The following is a 12709-nucleotide window of genomic DNA, read 5'->3' as shown; positions in this document are numbered from 1 at the left end:
GCAAGGAGGTTATGTGGAACTTGTATAGAACACTAGTTAGACCTCAACTGGAGCATTGTGTCCAGTTCTGGGCACCATACTTTCGGAAAGATGTGAATACATTGGAGAGAGTGCAGAAGAGGTTTACAAGAATGGTTCCAGGGGTGAGAAACTTCAGTTATGAAGATAGATTGGAGAGGTTGGGACTGTTCTCCTTGGAGAGAAGGCTAAGACGAGATTTGATAGGGGTGTTCAAAATCATGTGGGGGCTGGACAGACTAGATAGGGGAAACTGTTCCCACTCATAAAAGGACCAAGAATGAGAGGGCACAGATTTGAATTGATTTGCAAAAGAAGCAAATGTGATGTGAGAAAAAACTTTTCACACAGCGAGTGGTTCAAGTCTGGAATGCACCGCCTGGAAGTGTGGTGGAGGCAGGTTCAAGTGAGGCATTCAAGAGGTCATTGGATGATTATTTAAATAGAAACAATGTGCAGGGTGACAGGGAAATGGCAGGGCAATGGCACAGAGTCACAATGCTCATTAGGAGAGTCAGTGCAGACACAATGAACCAAATGGCCTCCTGCACTGTGATTCTGTGCCAAGCTTTTGGTCATCTGGCCTAATATCTCCTTACATGACTCAGTGGCATACTTGTTTTTCAAATGTTCCTCTGAAGTGCCTTGGGACTTTTTATTATGTTAAAGGTGCCAAATTATCATAGGTTGTTGTTATGTAATTTGCTTAATATAGTATATACATTACCATGCACACAGCAAAACTTTAGCTAAAGGACTTAAAAACAGTTTACAAAAGTCCTTACAAAATTGTTCTAAATTTTTTGCCAAAAACAGATTAATTATATTTAGCAATTCCACACAGTATTTAACAATCAGTTTTTTTAGAAAGCAGTTCACTTGCCATTTAGCTAGACTTGAAATGAACTGCGTGTGGTCAAATACACAGTGGCTAAATTGCTGTACATAACTTAATTAAACATTCAACCCTGACACCGTATTGTTATAGTTATGACTTTATTTGGCATAAGCAAAAATGAATACATTAAGCTATTTAAGCAGTAGTTTAAAAAGCACAAGTGAGAATTATGTTAAAGAAGAAGCAAAAGAGTGCAGATGCTGAAAGTCTGAAATAAAAACAGGAAATGCTGGAAATACTCAGCAGATCTGACAACATCTTTGGAAGAAATAACAGTTAACGCGTGGGTTTTTCCAGCCCCTCCCGCTGATGGGACATGGACTGAAATGTTTATTCTGTTTCTCTCTCCACAGACACTGCCAGCGTTTTTTGTTTTTATTTAAGAATTATATTACTCCATTGTCCTTTGAGTAGAAGTTATGATTCTGTTTCAAGAATACAAGAAATAGGAGCAGGAATAGACCATATGGCCTGTTGAACCTGCTCTGCTACTCAATACGGTCATGGCTGATCTTAGGCTTCAACTCCATTTTACTGCACACTGCCCATATCCCTGAATTGCCTGAGAGACCAAAAATCTGTCTATCCTAGCCTTAAGTTCAGCGATGGAGCATCCAGAACTCTCTGTGGTAGAAAATTCCAAAGATTCACAACCCTTTGAGTGAAGTTATTTCTCCCCATCTTAGTCCTAAATGACTGGCCCCTTATCCTGAAACTGTGCCCCGTGTTTTAGACTCCCCAACTGCCAGAAACAATCTCCCTGTGTCTACTCTATCAAGACCCCTCAGAATGTTGTCGGTTTCAATGAGATCGCCGCTCATTATTCTAAACTCCAGAGAATATAATACCAAGCTATTTGGCCTCCCATGAGAGGAAAATTCCCTCATCGCAGGGACCAATTTAGTGAACCTTCACTGTACCGCCTCCAATGCAAGTATGTCCTTCTTAAATGTGGAGACCAAAACTGCACACAGTATTCCAGATGTGGTCTCACCAAAACCTTGTACAACTGTGGCAAGGTTTCTTCATTCTTGTACTCCAATCCCCTTGCAGTAAAGGCCAACCTGCCATTTACCTTCCTAATTGCTTGCTGTACCTGCATGATAACTTGCTGCATTCCTTGTACAAGCACACCCAAGTTTCTTTGAACATCAACAATTATAAGTTTCACATCTTTTAAAAAATATTCCGCCTTTCTATTCTTACGACCAAAGTGAATAACTTCACACTTCGCTAAATTATACGCCATCTGCCATCTTGTTGCTCACTCACCTATATCCATGGCTGGAATTTTATGGCCCCATGACGGTGGGGACAGGGCTGTAAAATGCAGCAAGCCATTCTAAACTCCATTGACTTTGGTGGGAATATAATATCCCCCTGCTGTAAAATTTACCCCATATCACTTTGCAGCCTTCCTGTGTCCTCCCCACAGCTTACCTTCCCACCTAGCTTGGTATCATCGGCAAACTTTGATACATTATTCTCTGTCTCTTCATCGAAGTCATTAATATAGCTTGTAAATAGCTGAGGCCCCAGCACTGATCCTTGCAGCACACCACTATTAACTGCCTACCAACTTGAAAAAGCCCTGTTTATGCACACTCTCTGCTTTCAATCCGTTAACCAATCCTCTAATTATGCTAAAATACTACCCCCAACTCCATGAGCCCTTATCTTGCCTATTAACCTTTTGTGTGGCACCTTATCAAATGCCTTTTGGAAATCAGGTAGGCTACATCTACTGGTTCCCCTTTATCTACCCTACTAGTTACATCCTCTGAAGTGTTTTGTCACTTCTTAACAGTTAAGAATACACACACACAGAGCTATCTGCTTCTGAATCCCAGCTTCCTGTTTAAAAAAAAGGTTTCTTTATTCCTTATTCTATACCAGAGGGCAATACATCCAGGACTTAGCACACCCTACTGTCAGGTTTTTTATATAACATTTCTTTTTAACTAAAATGTCCTTTTACAAAAAAGCATAAACGTTAAACACAGTCATCACATTTCCTCCCCTTTTAGCCAGGAACAAACTGGCCAGGTGGTTTGCAGGTTTGCTTTGGTCTAGAGAGGAGTGTTGGCTTAGGAATCTCAGTTTGTTTGCTTGGAAATGGAAGGTTCTGCTGTCCCACTTGTTTCTGTTCAGGTTCAACAGTTGCAGCTACAGGTGCTACAGGTTTGTCAGTTGAATCAAGTCGGGTTTCACCAACTGGAGCAAATGTTTCCCAGAAACCTTCCACTGTGACTGGAGATCCCTGGAAATTTGGTTCCTTGGATTTGGCTTCTCTAATCTGGTCAGTGTGTCTCTTCCAGATTCCACAGGAAGATTCAATATCATAGGTCAATGGACCTCCATGCTTGATGATTCTCCCTAGGAGCCACTTTGGTATTCCAGAGTATTTTTGGACCAAACAGGCTGATCCAGATTAAACCTATGAGCTGGTTTACTTATGCCATGTGATCTTTTCTGATCAAGTTGCTTTGAAACGATCTTTCCTTTCAAATCCGGACACAGCTAATCCATTCTGGTAGGCAGTCGTCTTCCAAACTCAGCTCAGCAGGAGATATGCCTGTTGTTGAATGTGGAGTGCTATGATACATCATCAAAAAGTTCTTCAGCTTCAACTTCCAATCTGTTTGCATCCCCCTCTTCAATATGGCCATTTTGAATGTCAGGACAAAGCGCTCCGCTTCACCATTTTAGTGTGGATGGAAGGCAAGATGAGAATCTGCTTGATTCCATTGTTTTTCAGGAATGTTGAAATTTATATGATGTGAACTGTGTGCCACTGTCAGACACAATCTGCTCTGGAGAGCATCAGTGGTCTTTGCTGAAGTAGTCAACTTCATGGGAATAACATGAGGCCACTTTGTGCGGCCATCCACCACAATCCGGAATGTATGTCCCAAAAGTGGTCTGGCAAAGTCCACGGATGTCATGGGGCAGGTGCAGGAGAGAACTTGTGAATTACTACGGCAAGTTCATTTCCAGTTTGGCTACCAAGGCAGCACCACTGAATAATCTGCTGAAGAAGAATGCAAAATGGGATTGGTCACAAGCCTGTCAGGAAAGTTTCAAGGAACTCAAGCAAGAGCTCACTTCTGCTAAAGTTCTGGCAACTTTCTCAATTATCTGAAAATTTTCAAGTCGTTCTAGTTCCTGCTCAATTTTCTGTCACATTGAATAGGGAACTGAACGTGGTTTGAAGAACCTCGGAGGAGCTTCAGCCTTCACAGCAAGTTTGGCTTCATTGTCTCTAATAACTCCAATACCTCCTTTGAAGACATCAGTGTGCTTGTCTAACAAGGACTGCAACATGGGGTTGCAATGCACTTTATTTATTTTATTCCAGTCCAGCCAAATTTCTTTTAGCCAGTTCCTGCCAATGATCAGTGGCAACATTGCTATTTGATCTCCATATTTAGCTTGAATGGACATTTTTCCAAGTACATTCACAGACTTGCCAGTGTAGGTGCTAAGCTGGAGGAGGGTTTTCTCCAATGGGCATTTCTTGAACATTTCCTCCCATGTCTTCTCTGAAGCAATAGAAACAGATGTTCCAGTGTCAACCTCCATTTCAATCATTTTACCATTTAAGGCAATGACAACTTTTAATCCTTCATTTAGTTTCAGATCAGACTGAATGCAATCCAATTGCTCTTCTGCATTGTCACTGTTAGTTTCATTTTCTGTCTCATCTGGTCTCGCGTTACTTTTTTATTTTGTTTCCAAGTAATGCATCTTTTTAAACTGCCTGTTTATTTTCAAGCGCGACTTGTCTGTGTGCTCCACGTAATGCCCTTTCCTTGGTGGTACTGCTTTACTGTGATCAACCTTTGATCTACATGCTTTGATCTTTGATCTATATGTGTCCTATTTTTCCACACTAGTAACAATCAACGGTTTTCCACTTACAAGTTTCTGCAATAGGCCCTATTCCATTACAGAGGTAATGTGTTTGAAAGCGAGTAGGCTCTGACTTTATTGTTTTAATTTTGGCATTGTTAGAATGCGCTTTCAAGTCTCCAGTTTGTTTCTCTGCCATTTCTATGCTTTGCACAATCTTGAACGCTTTCTTCAGTGTCAACTCTTGCTCCACTAATAATCTACGCTGAATCTGGGAAAGGAGTTTAGCAGAAAAGACGGTTGATGAACAATGGCAGACATTAAAGAAAATAGTTCATGACTCACAACAAATATATGGTTCAGTGAGAAAGAAGGATTCTGGGAAGGGGATAAATCAACCATGGTTAACCAAGGAAGTTAGTATCAAATTGAAAGAAAAAGCATACAATGTGGCAGAGATTAGTGGTAACTCAGAGGATTGGGAAAGTTTTAAAAACCAACGAAAGATGACCAAAAAAATGATAACGAGGGAGAAAATAAACTAGCAAGTAATATAAAAATGGACAGTAAGAGCATCTTTAAATATATAAAAAGAAAGAGGGAGGCCAAAGCGAACATAGGCCCCTTAGAGAATGAGGCTGGGGAAATAATAATGGGGAACCAGGAAATGTCAGAGGAGTTGAATAAATATTTTACATCAGTCTTCACAGTAGAAGACACTAATTAAATTTAAAAAATACGAAATAATCAAGGGGCAAAAGGGTGAGGGGAAATAAATACAATAACTATCACTTGAGAAAAAGTACTAGGGAAACGAATGCAGCTAAAGGCCGATAAGGCCCCTGGACCTAATGGGTTGCATCCTAGGATATTAAAGGCAGTAGCTACACAAATATTGGATGCAGTGGTAGTAATCTTCCAAGAATCCTTAGATTCTAGAGAAGTCCCACAAGATTGGAAAACTGCCAATGTAACGCCCTTATTCAAAAAGGGAGAGAGACAAAAAAAGGTAACTGTAGGCCAGTTAGCTTAATATCCGTCATTGGGAAAAGGTTATATTGTATTAAAAAGATGTTATAGCAGCACATTTAGAAATGCATAATATAATCAAGTAGAGTCAGCATGGCTTCATGGAGGGGAAATCATGCCTGACAAATTTATTAGAATTCTTTGAGGAGGTAACAAGCAGAATAGATAAAGGGGAACCTGTAGATTTAATATATTTGGATTTCCAAAAGGCATTCGATAGGCACACATAAGGCTGCTTAATAAGATAAGAATCCATGGTGTTGGGGGTAGTATATTAGCATGGATAGAGGATTGGCTAACTAGTAGAAGACAGAAAGTTGGGATAAGGGAGGCATTTTCAGGATGGCAACCTGTAACTAGTGGAATGCCACAAGGATCAGTGCTGAGGCCACAATTATTTACAATATATATTAATGACTTAGATGAGGGAAGTGAATGCACTATCACCAAGTTTGCGGATGACACAAAAATAATGAGAAAGCAAGTGGTGAAGATGACACAAAGAGCCTACAGAGGGATATAGACAGGTTAAGTGAGTGAGAAAAAACTTGCCAGATGAAATATAATGTGGGAAAATGTGAGGTTATGCATTTTGGCAGAAATAGAGGAGCTGAATATTATTTACTTGGAGAAAGGCTGCAGAAAGCTGCAGCACAGAGGGATTTTGGAGTCCCATGAATCCCAAAAAGCTAACATACAAGTTCAACAGGTAATAAGGAAGGCAAATGGAATGTTGGCCTTTATCTCAAACGGAATGGAGTATAAAATAGGGAAGTCTTGCTAAAACTATACAAGGCACTAGCTAGACCACACCTAGAATACTGTGAACAATTTTGGTCCACTTATCTAAGGAAAGATATACTGACATTGGAGGCAGAGAATGTTCACTAGGTTGATCCTGGGTATGATGGATTTTCTTATGAGGAGAGGTTGAGTAGGTTGGGCCTGTACTCAGTGGAGTTTAGAAGAATGAGAGGTGACCTTATTGAAACATGTAAAATTCTTAGGAGGCTTGACAGGGTAGATGCTGAAAGGTTGCTTCTCCTTGTGGGAGAGTCTAGGAACAGACGGCATAATGTTAAAGTCTATTTAAGATAGAGATGAGGAGGAATTTCTTCTCTCAGAGGGTAGTCAATCTGTGGAATTCTTCATCGCAGGCAGCTGTAGAGGCTGGGTTGTTAAGTATATTCAAGGCTGAGATAGACTGATTTTTAATCAGTAAGGGAATCAAGGGTTATGGGGAAAAGGCAGGAAAATGGAGTTGAAGATTATCCGCTCAGCCATGATCTCATTGAATGGCGGAGCAGACTCAATGGGCTGAATGGCCTACGTCTGCTTCTAACTCTTGTGGTCTTATGGTATTTTTGTTAGTTCTTTAAATGTTAGCCATTGCCTCTCTACCTTCATACCTTTATCATAGCTTTTTCATAGCTTCCCAATCAACCAGAGCCAATTTACTGCTCATACCCTTATAGTTTCCTTTGTTTAGGTTTAAGATCCTAGTCTCTGATTGAACTACCTCAGTTTCAAATTTAATGTAAAATTCTACCATATTATAGTCACCCTTTCCTAAAGGCTCCTTTACAACAAGAATATTGATTAGCCCTTTTTCATTGCACAGTACTAGATCTAAAATAGCCCATTCTCTAGCTGGTTCCTCAATGTACGGCTCTAGAAAAAAATCTTGCATGCATCCCAAGAATTCGTCCTCCAGAACATTAGTGAGTTATTCGTCACACATTAGTCACACAAATGAGTTATTCTAAATGGTTCTAAAGGCCAGAATAATGCAGGCATATTATAACTATTATATTAGCTTTGAGCCAAAGCATATTTTACCAAAGATATCACCCATTTCCCCTGTCCATCTCTTGGCTAACTGAAAATTTTCATCAAATATTGTGGGTCTCTTCCCTTTTCTAGTCTGTCGCACCCTGTAAACTGGCACATAAATATGGAGTGATAAAGACAGAAAAACTGTCCTTATAATGGGGTGAGAGGTGAAAGTAGGGCAGAATACCAATTATAGAAGGTAGACTAAGGATTATGAAGAATTACATAAATTGCCTCTATCTAAATGCATGGAGTATAATTACAAAATAAGTGACTCTGAAATGATGGTAAATGGGCTGAAAATAGATATGATGTGTAGGAATTTACACTCTATACTAAACTCCAGAGGAAGAAAATTCTTGTTGAGGAATAAACTTTTTGGCAAAAAGGACAATCACTAATTTAGAATGCAAACTAACAAGGTTTATTGGATAATAAAGATTGATACTTAACAGGCAGAATCCTCCTGCTGTGGGTGGGAGTGGAGAATCCAGTGGGAGGCAAAAAATTCGGAAACCCACTGTCATAAAACCAGGTCGAAATTCTCCCAACGGTTTTCATGGTGGGTCGGTTATCCCGCTGACTAGTGGCATTTGCATTCATTAACCTGTCATAAATGCTCATTAAAACAGCTGCTCGCCAGAATCTTGCCACGCCTTCCAATCTTCCATAATGCCAGCGAGAAGTTACGTCGGCATCAAATCCGTTTGAAAAGGGGTGGCGTGCATAAGTCGGACCTCAGTTTGTTGGTAACCTCGAGGTGAATGGAACATACCTGCCATAGCGCTGCGCCAGTCTTGTTGCAATGAACGCCACTCTGCTGGGGCTATAGGGTTGGACTGTTCCTTCTCTTTGCTTTCATTGTCCCAAGGAACACCACTGTGTTGTGGTACTTTCAGAGACTAGCACTTCAACCAGGGGTGGACTGTGAGGCGAGGGATTGGCTGACAAACACAAGGGAGGCAATGGGGAGGGAGCGCTGTGGAATGGCAGTGAGAGGGAAGGGCGAACACAAGGGGGGCAATGGGGAGGGAAGTTCTCTGGAATTGCAGTGAGAGGGAAGGGCATACAAGAGTGGGGCAACAGAGAGGGAAGGCTGTGGAATGACAGTCAGGAGGAAGGGCGAACACAAGTGGGCCTTTCTGGGGTCGCCATCTAACCTCTTGTCGCCGCAGGTGTGAACAGGAGTCTGCTTAGAAAGAAAAGAGCAAGACCTTGCGATGACCGCCACTGAAAGCATTAGCACAGTTAAAGGGCTGCTCAGAACTCAGTGGCTTCACATCACAGTCGTTGCATCTCAAGGAATAAGTCTCATAGGAATGTAGAATTTTGGAATGCAGGAAATAGTGAAGGAGGCACAGCTGTATCATATAGGGCATTCCATCAATGAAGGCTTATCACCTGTTCACCAGATGTGACACTCCAAATGGGCCAAAGGGCATCTCGATGTGTGTGCTAGTGTCTCAGGGAGAAAGCAGCATCAGCCACCATGTAAATAGGCTATGAAAAACTATGGACCTTTACAGTCTGCAAAAGTGTCTTTCTCAGAGCTTCACTTTCTAGCCCCTTGAATCATTAATGTCTTCAATGTTTCCCCTCAGAGAGAAGGCAAAATCAGATATAGATCCAGGGCTCAATGTTGCCTTTGTCAGGGTCCTAATGCATTGGAGGAGGCCTAGGAGGGAGAGGCGACTCCGCGAGCCGCTCCAGCAGGAGGGTCATGGTCAAGTGGAGCGACAGCATGAACAGGCAGGTCAGGAGGAGAGACCCAGACAGCAGGGGCGACTCGCCAGACCTAGGGTTTATCGTCTAAGAATCTCCTATTTACAAGGCGTCGCCCTCAGAGTCGTTCCAAGGAGAGGTACAATGCTGCTCACTGGTCACTTATGGAGCAGACCATAGGGCTTCTGAAGATGCATTTCAGATGCTTGGACTGCTCAGGTGGCTCATTCCAATACGCTCCCAACAGGGTTTCCCGCATCAAAACAGTGTGTTGCGGCCTTCACAGCCTGGCAATGCAAAGAGGTGACCCCCTGCCAGAGGATGACCTGGACAATGCCGTATGTCGTTTGTGTTTGTCCCGAGATCTGGTACATGGCATATGCCACGTTCTTTGGGAAAACCTGGTGTCACGTGTAGCTGGAGGGTATCCCCTGCCAATGGCTTTGAAGGTGACCGCTGAACTCAATTTCTTGGCTTCTGGTTCTTTCCAAGGATCAAAAGGGGACCTGTGCTGCATCTCAGTCTACAACACATCAATGCATAAAGGAGGTCACAGACGCCCTTTACAGGAAGGCCCATCATTATGTCAGGTTTGCTTTGGATGAAGATAGCCAGGCTGTGAGATTCACCGGCTTCGCTGCCATCTCAGGCTTCCCAAGAGTGTAGGATGTAATAGATTGCACCCATGTGGCTATACGGGCTCCATGGCAGCAGGCCCTAATGTTTAGAAACCGCAAGGGCTATCATTACGTAAATGTACAACTGGTGTGTGATCACCCTAAGCACATACTGCACGTTTGTGCACGGTACCCTGAGAGGTGCCATGACTCCTACATCCTGAGTCACTCCCAGGTGCCTGATATTTTCGAGGGGCCATTACCTCTGCAGGGATGGCTGCTTGGGGATAAGGGGTACCCACTGAGACACTGACTGATGACACCGATGCGTCGCCCTCAAAGTCGTTCCAAGGAGAGGTACATTGCTGCTCACAGGTCACTTATGGAGCAGACCATAGGGCTTCTGAAGATGCATTTCAGATGCTTGGACCGCTCAGGTGGCTCACTCCAATACGCTCCCAACAGGGTTTCCCGCATCAAAACAGTGTGTTGCGGCCTTCACAGCCTGGCAATGCAAAGAGGTGACCCCCTGCCAGAAGATGACCTGGAGGAGGATGACAGCTAATCAGAGGATGAAGTTCCAGAGGCCCAGGAACCTCAGGAGGCATCTGAGGGCCAGTATGAGCGTGAACACACCATGGAGGAAGGAAGACGTGGGAGACCTGCTCGTGATATGTTAATCGCTGACAGGTTCCAAAAAGAATAAATTCAATTGAGGGAATATGGTCACATCTCTCCTAGCCCTCAATGCCATCTTCATTCAACTCAGGGGATGTCCACCCACTTGCAGTGAGAATGAGTCCCACATTTACACTTGCACATTCTGGCCTCATGAATTGCCAGGCCATGATCTTTGCTTTGGTCTGTTGGGCCCTGTGAGTGAGCTCACTCTGGGAGCTGAGAGTCCACTCAGGAACAAGAGCGATACGAGAGAAGGCTTGAAGCCTTCACCGCCATATAATGATGCAAACACTGCTGTGACTGAGATGTGAACATGCCTAGGGATGCCCTCCTCCCATGCATGTCCTTTCTTCTGCCACTACTACTGAGGAGACACAAATGCTGCTAGATTATCAATGCTGATGAGCAGCCCTCACTCAGTGGTGTTCCTTGATGAAGAAGGATTAGAAACGCTTACATCACACACTTAAGGGGAGGTGATGTCATCGTGGTATTGTCGCTGGACTAGTAATCCAGAGACCCAGGGTAATGCTCTGGGGACCCGGATTCGAATCCCGCCACGGCAGATGGAATTTGAATTAAATTACAATTAAACCATTGTAGATTGTTGTAAAAACCCATCTGGTCACTAATGCCCTCAGGGTATTAGTCTGGTCTGGCCTACATGTGACTCCAGAATCACAGAGTGCAGAAGAGGCCCTTCGGCCCATCGAGTCTGCACCAACACATGAGAAACACCTGACCTACCTACCTAATCCCATTTACCAGCACTTGGCCCATAGCCTTGAATGTTATGAGGTGCCAAATGCTCATCCAGATACTTTTTAAAGGATGTGAAGCAGCCCGCCTCCACCACCCTCCAGACCGTCACCACCCTCTGGGTAAAAAAGTTTTTCCTCACATCCCCCCTAAACCTCCTGTCCCTCACCTTGAACTTATGCCCCCTTGTGACTGACCCTTCAGCTAAAGGGAACAGCTGCTCCCTATTCACCCTGTCCATGCCCCTCATAATTTTGTACACCTCGATCAGGTCGCCCCTCAGTCTCCTCTGCTCCAACGAAAACAACCCAAGTCTATCCAACCTGTCTTCATAACTTAAAAGTTTCATCCCAGGCAACATCCTAATGAATCTCCTCTGCACCCCATCCAGTGCAATCACATCCTTCCTATAATGTGGTGACCAGAACTGTACACAGTATTCCAGCTGTGGCCTCACCAAGGTTCTATACAACTCCAACATGACCTCCCTACTTTTGTAATCTATGCCTCGATTGATAAAGGCGAGTGTCCCATATGCCTTTTCCACCACCCTACTAACATGCCCCTCGGCCTTCAGAGATCTATGGACACACACGCCAAGGTCCCTTTGTTCCTAAGAACTTCCTAGTGTCATGCCGTTCATTGAATACTTCCTTGTCAAATTACTCCTTCCTACCCCCCACATAGTCATCTATGTTGTTTATATAAATGACAAATAATAGGGGACCGAGCACAGATCCCTGTGGTAGGCCACTGGACACTGGCTTCCAGTCACTAAAGCATCCTTCTGTCATCACCCTCTGTCTCCTAAAACTAAGCCAATTTTGAATCCACCTTATCAAATTACCCTGTATCCCATGTGCATTTGCCTTCTTTATAAGTCTCCCATGTGGGACCTTGTCAAAGGCTTTGCTGAAATCCATATAAACTACATCAACTGCACTACCCTCATCCACACACCTGGTCACCTCCTCAAAAAATTCAATCAAATTTATTAGGCATGACCTCCCTCTGTCAAAGCCATGCTGACTATCCCTGATCAAACCTTGCCTCTCCAAGTGGAGCTAGATTCTCTCCTTCAGAATATTCTCCAATAGTTTCCCTACCATTGACGTGAGACTCACTGGTCTGTAGTTCCCTGGCTTATCTCTACAACCCTTCTTAAATAGCGGAACCACATTAGCTGTTCTCCAGTCCTCTGGCACCTCCCCGGTGGCCAGAGAGGAATTAAAAATTCGGGTCAGAGCCCCTGCGATTTCCTCCCTTGCCTCCCTCAGCAGTCTGGGACACAAATCATCTG

General features: G+C 43.4%; 1 protein-coding gene across 1 annotated transcript in view; it reads left to right on the top strand.

Moving 5' to 3' along the window:
• Positions 1-12709, top strand: part of LOC144679745 (cytochrome P450 7A1-like) — a 74337-nt gene that overhangs the window by 34580 nt on the left and 27048 nt on the right. The window lies entirely within an intron of this gene.

Source organism: Cetorhinus maximus, chromosome 4 (genome assembly GCF_964194155.1).
Source record: "Cetorhinus maximus chromosome 4, sCetMax3.hap1.1, whole genome shotgun sequence".
In the NCBI taxonomy this organism is placed as follows: Eukaryota; Metazoa; Chordata; class Chondrichthyes; order Lamniformes; family Cetorhinidae; genus Cetorhinus; species Cetorhinus maximus.
Note: the sequence above shows the minus strand (reverse complement) of the source record. Positions and strands in the feature narration are given on the sequence as shown.